Source organism: Lissotriton helveticus, chromosome 12, assembly GCF_964261635.1.
Source record: "Lissotriton helveticus chromosome 12, aLisHel1.1, whole genome shotgun sequence".
Taxonomy (NCBI): Eukaryota; Metazoa; Chordata; class Amphibia; order Caudata; family Salamandridae; genus Lissotriton; species Lissotriton helveticus.
Genome location: NC_136073.1, coordinates 765,603,357 through 765,614,174, shown reverse-complemented (window position 1 = coordinate 765,614,174; position 10,818 = coordinate 765,603,357). Strand labels below are relative to the sequence as shown.

General features: G+C 44.4%; 1 long non-coding RNA gene across 1 annotated transcript in view; it reads right to left on the bottom strand.

Annotated features, from left to right (window-relative positions):
* Nucleotides 1–287: 287 nt before the first annotated feature.
* The window catches only part of LOC144797786 (uncharacterized), a 268,599-nt gene continuing 258,068 nt past the window's right edge, over nt 288–10,818 (bottom strand). The window contains exon 3 of the long non-coding RNA XR_013603464.1: nt 288–348. This is a non-coding gene — a long non-coding RNA (uncharacterized LOC144797786). The remainder of the gene's footprint in view (nt 349–10,818) is intronic.

Sequence of the window (10,818 nt, the reverse complement as noted above, 5' to 3'; positions counted from 1 at the left end):
ATAGCCCCCATCTTGCTCTATTTGCTCCACCAAATGCGCCTCTGCACACTGTCGCATACGCTGAATAAATTCCTCCAAATTGTGCTCCACATGTGGCGGGAGCTTTCGCTGCCGCTCTGCCACCTCTTGCTGTCCCTGCATTGACCATGTCACCGCGGAGCTAGAGGCCGCATCGGCCCAACCAGGCTGTCACCCCAACGTGACCATATCAAACCTCCCCTTATCACTGAGTCCGTAGTCCCTGGCCGTGGTCCGGCTGGCCTTCCAAGACCCTGCCATCGCTTCCACTTGGTACTGCGGAGCAGCATCTGGCTCACCCGAGGTGTGTGCCTCTCGCACCCGTTGATCCTACAATGAAATGACAGGGTTTAGTATCCCTATCCGTCCCTGTCTCCCATTGGGCCGGGCACAATTTATTTATTTATTTATTTATTTATGCATTTTTATATAGCGCGGACTTTACCCGAAGGTGTCAGAGCGCTTCACAAAAGGAACAGAAATGAGACATAATGAGAAACATTACAAAAGCATACGTTACGTTACATAAGGTAATAGTGACATTTGTGATCAAACAAAATACATGAGGTAGTAAAAATTGTGAGCAACCAAAAATACATGAGGTAGTAAAGGTAATAGTGACAATTGTGAGCAAACAGAATACATGAGGTAGTAAAAATAGTGAGCAGCCAAAAATACATGAGGTAGTAAAGTGCACAGGAGGAAAGAGTGACAAGTGTGCAGTTACAAGAGAAAACAAAGTATTATTTGAGGTATAATACTGCAAAAGGTGCTAGACACTCAGGCACAAGAACAAGCGTTATGTAGGCAAAGGTGGCACTTGTGCCAGTATCAAAGGTAAAAACATGTGAGAGGTAGCAAACCGTGTGTTACAAGGGCAAAGTGGTGTGTGCATGTTACACAAGGGCACCAAACACAAGTACATGGAAAATACTCCAAAGAGGCAGACACTCCAACCCAGGAATACCCTGGGAAGGCACTTCCATGAGTACAACTGCTAATACCCCCTGGACCTGTACTGCTCTTCAGGTAACTGTCAGTGCCCCCTCACACCCCTGCCCCCCAAACCGTCTGCCTAAAACCTCCTCTACTCGTTCCCGCAGAGTACCCCTCCTGTTTGCCTGGGGCCCCTACTTTTGACCCATACGCTCATACAACCTTACCAGAAACTCTTGATTTCACTCTGCCTCACTACCATAAAACTAAACGGTAGATCTCAACGTTTGGAAACTGTGATCGAAAACTGTCCTTAACTGCTGGCTGCAGTGTCAGCTTACAAAATGGTAACACAGCCCCTAATATGTCTGGCCTAAAACCCAAGCCCGAAGCCCAAATGCAGCCCAAAGAGAGCAAAATTGGGCCCGGGCTGCACCCATGGCAAAAAAAAACTAAGGGTGTGAGCCTACCTACTGGACAGCCACCCCCCCAAAGCCCCATTGTGAACACCGCACGTGCAACCTTTTCAAACCTGCCGTGCAACTATCCTAACGTGTGAGAACCATGTGACTTAAGTAATCATTCTTAAACTAACTTAGAAAAAACAGATCTGCTAATGAAAACAAAATGAAAATAAATCATACTGTTTACACCAACAAAGAAGTAATGCAAATCAAGCAATAAACCAAAACAAATTTGTGATAAACACATCAAGGAATAAACCGAAACGATTTTGTGAAAAACACATTTTTGTTTTTCAATAAAACACAATGTTTGTTATCTTAATATGGCTGCTTGGTTATCTCAAATAGCCTCTGAGAGGGTGCTTTTTCCTTTAAAACATATGGGGTGCAAACATTGTTCATAGGTGAAAGGTGAGAGGTGGATCCTCTGGGTTCTTTTTGTGAAGAAGGAGATGATCGATCTGAGCGCGTCCCCTTAGATGCCGATATGTTAGATCCTTTTGATCAGAGTGTGGTGGGATACGGTGTCGAAGGCTGCTGAGAGGTCGAGGAGGATCAAAGCTGCTGTTTCTCCATAGTTGAGGAGGGTTCGTATGTCATCAGTGCTTGCAATTGTGCTGTGATTGCTGCGGAAGCCAGATTGGGAGGAGTCGATTAGCAGGTGTGGCAAGAGTGGATTGTTGATAATCCTTTCCAGTACCTTCACTGAGAATGGGATGGGAGAGATTGTCCAGAGGTTTTTGAGTTTGCTGGGGTCAGTGGAGGGTTTTTTGAGTAAAGGTCTGACATCTGCGTGTTTCCAGGTGTCGGGAAATGTTGCGGAAGTGATAGAGGTATTGAGTAAGATGGTGAGTTCCTGGCTAAACCTTTGGTTTATGAGGTTGAAGGTTTGGTGCAGGCATGGGTCTGTAGGAGCTCCCGAGTGGATGGATTTCATGGTGGAGGTGGTGTCATGGGTTGAGAGGATATTCCAGATGGTCAGAGTGTGTTTTGTGTCAGTTACGGTGGTGTTGTATTTGTCAAGGAAGTCCGTAGGTGTGGGTTGGGGTTTGCAGTTCCTGTATAAGGTTGCGATCTTGTTTTATAAAAAATGAACTGTGCACACCGGGTTACGTGTAATTATACTTAAGAGCAACTAAGACGTTGTTTTAAGATAAAACCATTTCTACAAAGTAGCATTGAGTGTTGAGTATTTTTATTTATCTTTTGTAGATCTCTTTTTTTTGGTTATGATATATATACTTTTTTACCCAACAACCCTTATTTCTTTTTATACTTTTTATATGCACATTTTGATTATTTTTTTACATAGATTTTTACATATAACACATTACAGTGATTAAGCATTGTCTCAATTATAAAATATCTACACAATTAGACACTTCAAATCTTTAGCACAGAATGTATTTCTTTCCGACGCGTTTCGGCCATTCGCCTTCCTCAGGAATTCTGTGATCTCCTTTGTAACATCACCAGTGGCTGTTTGATGGCTATCGTCGACTGAGGTTTCTAGTGTGGAAATTGTCTACATCTGACGTGCAGAACACTCGTGATTAATGTGGAAGCAGGGATGGTACCTGTTTAGGTACTTGGCAGCCTGAAGATTCTATTGTTGACAATGCAAGCTGCTTGTGTCCTGGTCGTAATGCCTGGGTACAGCGGCGATGTGAAGTGCTTCTGAATAAAAGACTTTTTGCTTCGTAAGTTGTGTGTACCGCTTGGGAATACTATCAAGGTGGGACTTTGGAATTGGAAGCGATCATCTGAGGATATGCGTCTTCTGCAAACTAATCGTCTTATTCATGCTTTGTGGACGCAGTAATAGTGCCGCTCGTCCCGTTGTGTTAGGTTGCGATCTTGTCAATGAAGAAGTGGTCGAGGTTGTTGCACAGCTCCTGTGATGGTGTGATGTTGTTTTTGCTGGCAGACAGGTAAGAGAATTCGTTAATAATGTTGAAAGATTCCTTGGTGTTGTTGATGCTGGTTTCCATGTGTGCGGCAAGAGCTGTCTCCTTTGTTGCCCCCAGCAGGTGGTGGTAGAGGTTGAGGGAGGGCTTGAAGGCTGCCCTGTCCGAGGTGTCCTTGAACCATCTTCTCTCCAACTGTTTGCTGTCTCATTTCACTGTCCTAATTTCTTGGATGTACCATCTGGCCTTTTTGGAGGATTTTCTCTGGATGTTGCTCTTGAGAGGGATGATTCTGTCTGTGGAATTTGTGATCCATGCATTAAAGTTTTTCACTCACTGTGCGAGGTTGGTGTCGGTAGTAAGCTTGGAGGATTTGAGGGCATTTGCACAGCGGGTCTCAGAGATTTTGTTCTACCTCCAGTGGGTGGTGTTGGTCATCTTGGGGGTGATGGTGCGGGGGCTGGAGATGCTGAAGTGGATGATGGAGTGAGAGGTCCATGTGAATTCTATGACATGGCTGTATTTGATACGGTTGCTGAAGGTGAAAATTGGGTCCAGTGTGTGTCCAGCAGTGTGTGTAGGGTGGTGGACAATCTGGGTCAATCTGAGGCTGCTCATATTTCGGGGGGTGCAGTGTTTTTGTCATTGGAGTCGTGCAAATTTAGGTCGCCGAAGAAGAGGGGTTCATTGTAGTCGGGGATGGTGCTGCAGAAACTGAAGGCAGGGCCATGGGTCAGAATGTGAGGGTACCTCTGATAGTTGTCTTGTCATCCATGTGGAGCATGAAATTGAGATGTTCCATGGGAGTGGTGGTGTTGTCGGTGGTGCTAGTACACTGTATGGTTTTGTTGTGGATAATGGATGCCCAGTGTGAGGGTGGCGATGAGGTCCCATAATTCAAAAGAATGCTTGCATAGTAAGCGTGGGTTGAGAATGGCACATGCGAGTTGGTGTTTTGTACAGGTGGTGTCTGTGATGTGTTCAGGGTAGGGCTGGTTGGTGTGCTGGTCCTTGTGCCGTGGCTGGTAAAGTAGCAGTGGGTGCACATGAAAAGTCCTAGTTCTAACATAGAAATCTAAACAGTTCATACAATTGAGAGCAAACAAATAATACAAAGTTGTGAAAGCAATAATCGCTGTGTGCTGAGACTCATGGAACTAATCTATGCCGCTCCTCTGAGAAAGGTATAACATAGTTCTAAAAGGAAAGTTAGGGCATTAGCCCTATTGAATAAGTGGTAGGTACAATTCTTATTTGTACTCTTTTAAGTCCATCTATTCGTTCTCAAGTAACTTTAGTAAGGTGGATCGTGGATAGTACCCAATGAAATTCTCCCTGGGTGACATTAAATTTCTATCTTTGTTGTTCCTCAGGCAGACCAAGGCTGTGAGTGCCAGTTGCTCTGCCTCAGCCCAGTTGATGTTGCCTCAGACCAAGTCTTCTGCATGTGGTGCACCTGCCCCTTCCTGACGAAGACAGGCAGCACCACCATCAACAATGAGGAGTTTGCACTCTGCTCTCTGGTTGTGCTCCATTGAATTTTCACTGGAGCAATCTTTCTCGGACCCAAACACAACCCAGTCACCCAAACAACCAGCCCACCATATGTCGCAGCAGTGACCAGGAGATAGAGACTAAGGCCACCACTGATTCTGGAGAGTGGTCTGACCTAGTGCTAAGCTGCGTAGGGCACTTTCAGATAAGGCTGTCAAATGTGATCACGATTTTCTCAGTCCAATTATTCACAGGCTCTATGTCTTCATGGGAGGGATACCACAAAATACATTTGTGGTATCCCTGGGCATGTCTCAGCTACAGGAGATACTTTCCTGGACACAAAGCAGTAATGCTGGGGTCTCGAAACCTCTCCACACAGCCTGAGGTGCAGATACTTCTCTGTTTAGCAGCACACAGCTACAAGTTGTTCCACTCCCAGTTCCTCACAGTTCACTCCTTATAGGTATGATCTTCTTCAGGCAAGAGTACCTCTCCCACTCTTCCTCAGCAGTCAGCCTGCTGCATTCTTCAAGGCAGACTCCTGCATCTCTTTTCCTGACAGATCACAGAGCACCAATTTCCATATGTCCACACATGACAAAGGGTAGCTGGCATTCAGCAGCCCCAACCTTCAAGTAAAAAATAATTTTTGGGGCGCTGAAAAGATGTGCATACCCATGGGGCCTGGGTTTCAAGAAAGTGGTCCGATCAGGCATAAGACTTATGAGCTATCGAGTAATGTGTATAGTCTCTATCACTGGGGTGGTGGCTCCGCCATACATCCCTGATCCCACAATCCTCCTACCACTCCCTACCACTCCCTGACATAGATCCTGCCCCCACAGTCCTCGGGTTAGAGCGGTCCATCCTTGCATCCATGACCAAATTTAAATTGCCACCCACCACAACCAAGGAGTCGGACGTGTGGAGAACCTCGGCCAGGGCCTCAGTCAGGAACTTCTCCTGATGTTCGTTTGGGGAATAGATTGAGGCTATTGTGAGGTTATAGGTGCTGATTTGTAGCCTCATCGCAAAGAGATGCCCCTTAATCTCTGCCACTGAGCCTTCCATGGAACCTCTAAAGCGTTTGAAAAACAGGATGGCCACCCCACCCTTCTTACTCTTCCCTGAAGACCAGAACTGCAAGGGTAACCCCCTGGATTGCATACGGTGTCTATCTTTGTGAAGCAGGTGGGTTTCTTGAAGTAAAAATATATCCTCCTCCGAATGCTCGAGTAAGGAGAGCACTGCTCTCCGCTTGGTAGGATTGATAAGGCCTCCGACATTATAGCTGACTACCTTAACTTCCATCAGGTTGTAAAGAACCATGGAGATATATGTCTTATGCTATGGAGCAGCGAAAGGGGGACAGACCATGGAAGGGACCACACAGACAGATGTGACTGGATGAACCCTCCCAAAAGGGCCACAAGTAAAAAGCTCACCGGAGAGAGGACCCCCATCCAATAAAATATAAACAAACCAGAAAACAATAAACCACCAGCAAAGGCAAACACACAAAGTCCATCTCAACTTTGCTGCCACTTGATGATCGGCAGGCTTTGGCAAACACTTTTTCCTTGTGCTGGCAGGTCACCTCCTATATTCAGGGTTGCTATATTTACTGCAGAATATATTAGGTTACTTGATAGGCATCTTGAGTAACACATCACTTTCTTTGCTCACTGATTAACCAGTTCTATTTTGATGGGGCAGTGGCTAGAGAGGCTACCATGTAAGCAGCACCCACCTCTGATAATTCAAGAGAATGCTCTAGAGTGAGCATAGCCAGTAGTGTCATTTTCACTTGGTGTAGAATTCTCTCCTTAGTTTTTGCGATTAACAGACCTGGATTATTTCAGCTCCTATTTCTTCATCTGTGTGGTCTAGCTCAGGTGTGCTGGCAGGATTGCACAGGCGAGCATAGAATGAGATTATAGATTTGTCCAGACCTTGCTTAGTTTGACAATGAACCTCTCACAGTCCGATTTTGACTGTGTGCTGTGCTGCCCATTTATGGCTACTATTGTGGCATTATAATTATTACACCAGCGTTTGTTTGGAAGAGTGAAGAACATTTGTGAAATGGAATAGGCCTTTTGGTGGTAGAATAGACCTATTGGATAAATATTTCTCTTTATTAGCCGACAGGTAATTTTTAAAATGAGCTATCGAGATGTTCCAGCAAGAGAGTATGTCAAAAGGCTGGATCATCATATCTGCACTGTTCAACATGATTTCAATTCTGGAGTGCCAATTGTTGGCTGAAGTATGTGAGAAGACAATAGAAATGCTCCCTCTTTGGTCTTGGGAGTCATGACTGAGACTCGTCCCTCGAGAATGTCTCTCAGTGCTTGTTTTACTAGCTTTGAGCAAGTCACGTCAGTCGTAAAAGAAGCAAAAACTCAAACAGTAGCAAGAAACACAGCCAAAAACAAGTATTACATTCTCCATGTTTGCACCTCTTGCCAGTGTTACTTCCGGTTCTATGATCGGAGAACAATTGGCCCAGCTGCAGTCTCACCTAGGGAAAACAGATGTTCATCACATATCAGATAGTGAGATGAATAGAGGAGAAAAGCCAAGTGTAGCTGAGAATCACTGTGGCATCCAGTACCTCCTCTCCCCTTATAGGAAAAATCAGACATGACTGCAGGTTGTGCCTTGGCACTTCTGATGTGTTAGCCTCATCCCCTTTGCTTTGATTGCTGATGTTATCATTCACCAATGGCGTTTTCCATCTTCACAGGAAAGCTCGGTCCAACCATGTAATCTGATTGGGACTCCCAATCCAAGTACAAAAAATTAGCAAATGGTGGTGTTCTGCGCCTAGAATGAGCGAGCACCCACAAGGTCAATTTGGTATCCTTGTCAACAGCTTTGGGTTCTAATACTTTACCATGGTCATGGGTTTCATAGGTTGACAGCATATCACAGCACAAGATCACACAGGTTCTTAGTCTCAGCTTGCACATGCAGAATTCCACACATGCCCATAAATTTGTTTTAACCATATGTTGTTGCACAGAGACCATTTTGAGTGGGCTCTTAATGTGCCAGTATCCTTGTAAGTAAGACCCCTCTCAACTGTAGACCTATGTACATAATAGTTGTCCAACAATGGGCAGACCTCTACAGACCTACGTCAAACAGAAGAAGGTGGTACGAGCTCTCTTTTCTTTGGGAGGTATGCAGAGGGATGCCCAGAGGGAAGTTGAGAAGGCAGACACGATGTCAGGTAGTGGTTTAATAAATCTGATGGACCCCACATTTTGTTTAATAAATTGGAACTGAAAGTGGTCAGATGAGCTGATCCTCTCCCTTCCCTTGTAAGAATGCATTATCACTGCTAACCGCCACTGACAAGCTCTTACCATACTATGTATGTACACTTGCACAACCTTAAAAGAGACGTTTCTGATGCTCCATCACCTCAGGAGACTAGTATAAGAAGTGAATTATTATTTGAGGAGGGCAGCTGCCCATTTCAAGGAATAATTACAGTAACTGGCCAGGGTAAACCATAAAGTCCCTAAATAAACCTGAACTCAACCCCCTGGTAGTTGTGGCACAGAGCAGGCAGTCATACCTTAGGGTAATGTGTAAAGTACTTATGCAGTGCCAGTCAGTCAAATTACTTTATTCGATAATTCAATATCATAAAAAGACAGAGATGATCAATATATAAGTTACAGTTACATTATTAAAAAGTTCACAAATTTCATAAATATTAAAAATATTAGAAAAAAGGTCCATACATATACAAAGTAAGTACTATCCCATCCATATTTAAAAAACGCACTGTGTACATAAAGTGCATGAATTATAAAAATACGGTCAAGTGTGAAGTTTCATTATCTTTTTTCTCTCCCTGGCAGCCCCCACCAAAAAACTAGCAACATGAGAGATGACCCTGGGACTGCTTAGTAGTTGCAAATATAGGAGAGCGCAGGCCTTACCTGAATAAACCCTGCTTCCTTGAGGATGGGGACAAGAAACTTCCTCATTGCAGCCATATAATGGCCACAGAACATTAAAAAATGCATTGTATCCTGCTTTGAAAAATTATCACAGGAGCACGGAGGCGCTTGATCGGAGGTACTCCATACTGTTAGTTGACCTAGATTCAGGTAAATCAAATTTAAACGGAAACGCGTTAAAAGAAATCTATAATAAGGTCTGTTGACTAAAACCAGGTAGGGCTCAGGACCTGGGGGATTTGAAACCATAAAATTGGATCTAACGGTTGTTTTTCTGAGCTCCTTCTCTTCTCTGCACAAAGACAACCTCTGTAGCATTGCCACCTTTGTTAAATCTACATCCTTTACGGTTATATTTTCTGGCACAAGGAAGAGCTCTGGTCTTCAGATATTCTGAAAACCTTGTTTAACGTAAGATAACCACTTAATTTTGTTTGCGTTGTCTAAGCGGAGACAGTCCTTGAGTATGGAGTGATTCAGGGAGAGTTCCGCATTCAGCCAGGTCTTCAGCCAGGTTATTAACGGCGCTACCTTTAGTAAATCCGTAATAAAACCGACGCCCAGCTCTGAATGCACCAAAAAAGAGGGGGTTGACTGCGGTACTGATAAAATTGTTCTCATGAATTTATTTTCAGTGATTTGCAAGCAGTCCGTAGCACTGTATCCCCATAGTGAGCAACCATATGTCGCTACCGCCAAACACTTTGCTTTATAAATATTTAACAGGGCTTCAATGGGCCTTCCCCCGAGCTTTTTACTAAAGGCCATAATGGCCATAGAGGATCTTGCAAAGTCAGTGTTTCTTGCTTTAATCTGTGTGCCCCAATTCCACCTCTCCTCAAAGATAATACCTAGGTACGGGAATGTGGATACTCTGCTTAGTTCCTCTCTGCCACAGAAGAAGGTTTTCACGTTTTTCTTTTGACAACCTTTCCCTGTTATCATGATTTGGGATTTTTTACATTAATTTTAAGGTCTAATGAGTTCATAAAAACTCCAAATGCATCCAACAAGCGTTGAAGCCCCACCCCAGTTTGCGATAGAAGGACAGCGTCGTCCACATACAAGAGAACCGGTATACCCAGATCTCCTGCATGTGCCATCACCTCCTTAAGCACCGGTTCAAGGGCGTTTATATAGATCATGAACAAGAGAGGGGCCATGATACACCCCTGCCTGACCCCCCTTTCTGAATGAAAGTGGCTAGAACAACGCCCCTCTGTGTTCACCCTAACGGAGGCCCGCAGGCCAGAGTGTAAATCCGCCAGGAAGTTTACCAAAGTTGGATCAAGGCATAGGTCAATTAGGATCTGCCAGAGTTTCGAGCGATTCACGAGGTCAAGGGCCGAAAAAAGGTCCATAAAACCTAAATATAAGGACCCCTCCCTGGCAACAGTGTATTTGTCCACTAACAGTTGTAGGTTGAGACACTGATCCAAAGTACTTCTTTTGGATCGGAATCCATATTGGACATTAGATAAAATCCCTTTCTCATCGAGCCAATTCTGCAATTTGCGCAGGATGACCCGCCCCAGGATTTTGACAGATGAATCTATTAGAGAGATTGGGCGGTAACACGCTGGGTCTGACCGATCCCCCTTCTTAAATACTGGGACGATGATAGACTCTTTCCAGGATGATGGAATATTCCTATAATTTAATACATTGAAGACCTTGGTCAGGATTTTTTTTTTTTTTTAAAAACCTTTATTTCAGAGAAGTCATACAAATACAGACCTACAACCCCACAGGGCCGGTCAGTAATAATCCGCAGCAAAAACAAAGAACAGTACAAGGCCCATCAACCCCTGGAATCAAGCACAAGGTTTACATGTCAATAAACAGGGTTGGCTGCTGTAAAGGATAATAAAAAGGTTTCACATTTTATATTTTAAACAAAACAACACAGAAACAAACTCCGAGGTAAGACTGTTGTCGAAGTGACCATCTCCACTAGCAGGGGGGGGGGGGAGCCAGCCCATAAGGCAGATCTAAAGAAGGAGAAATCCTAAGGGG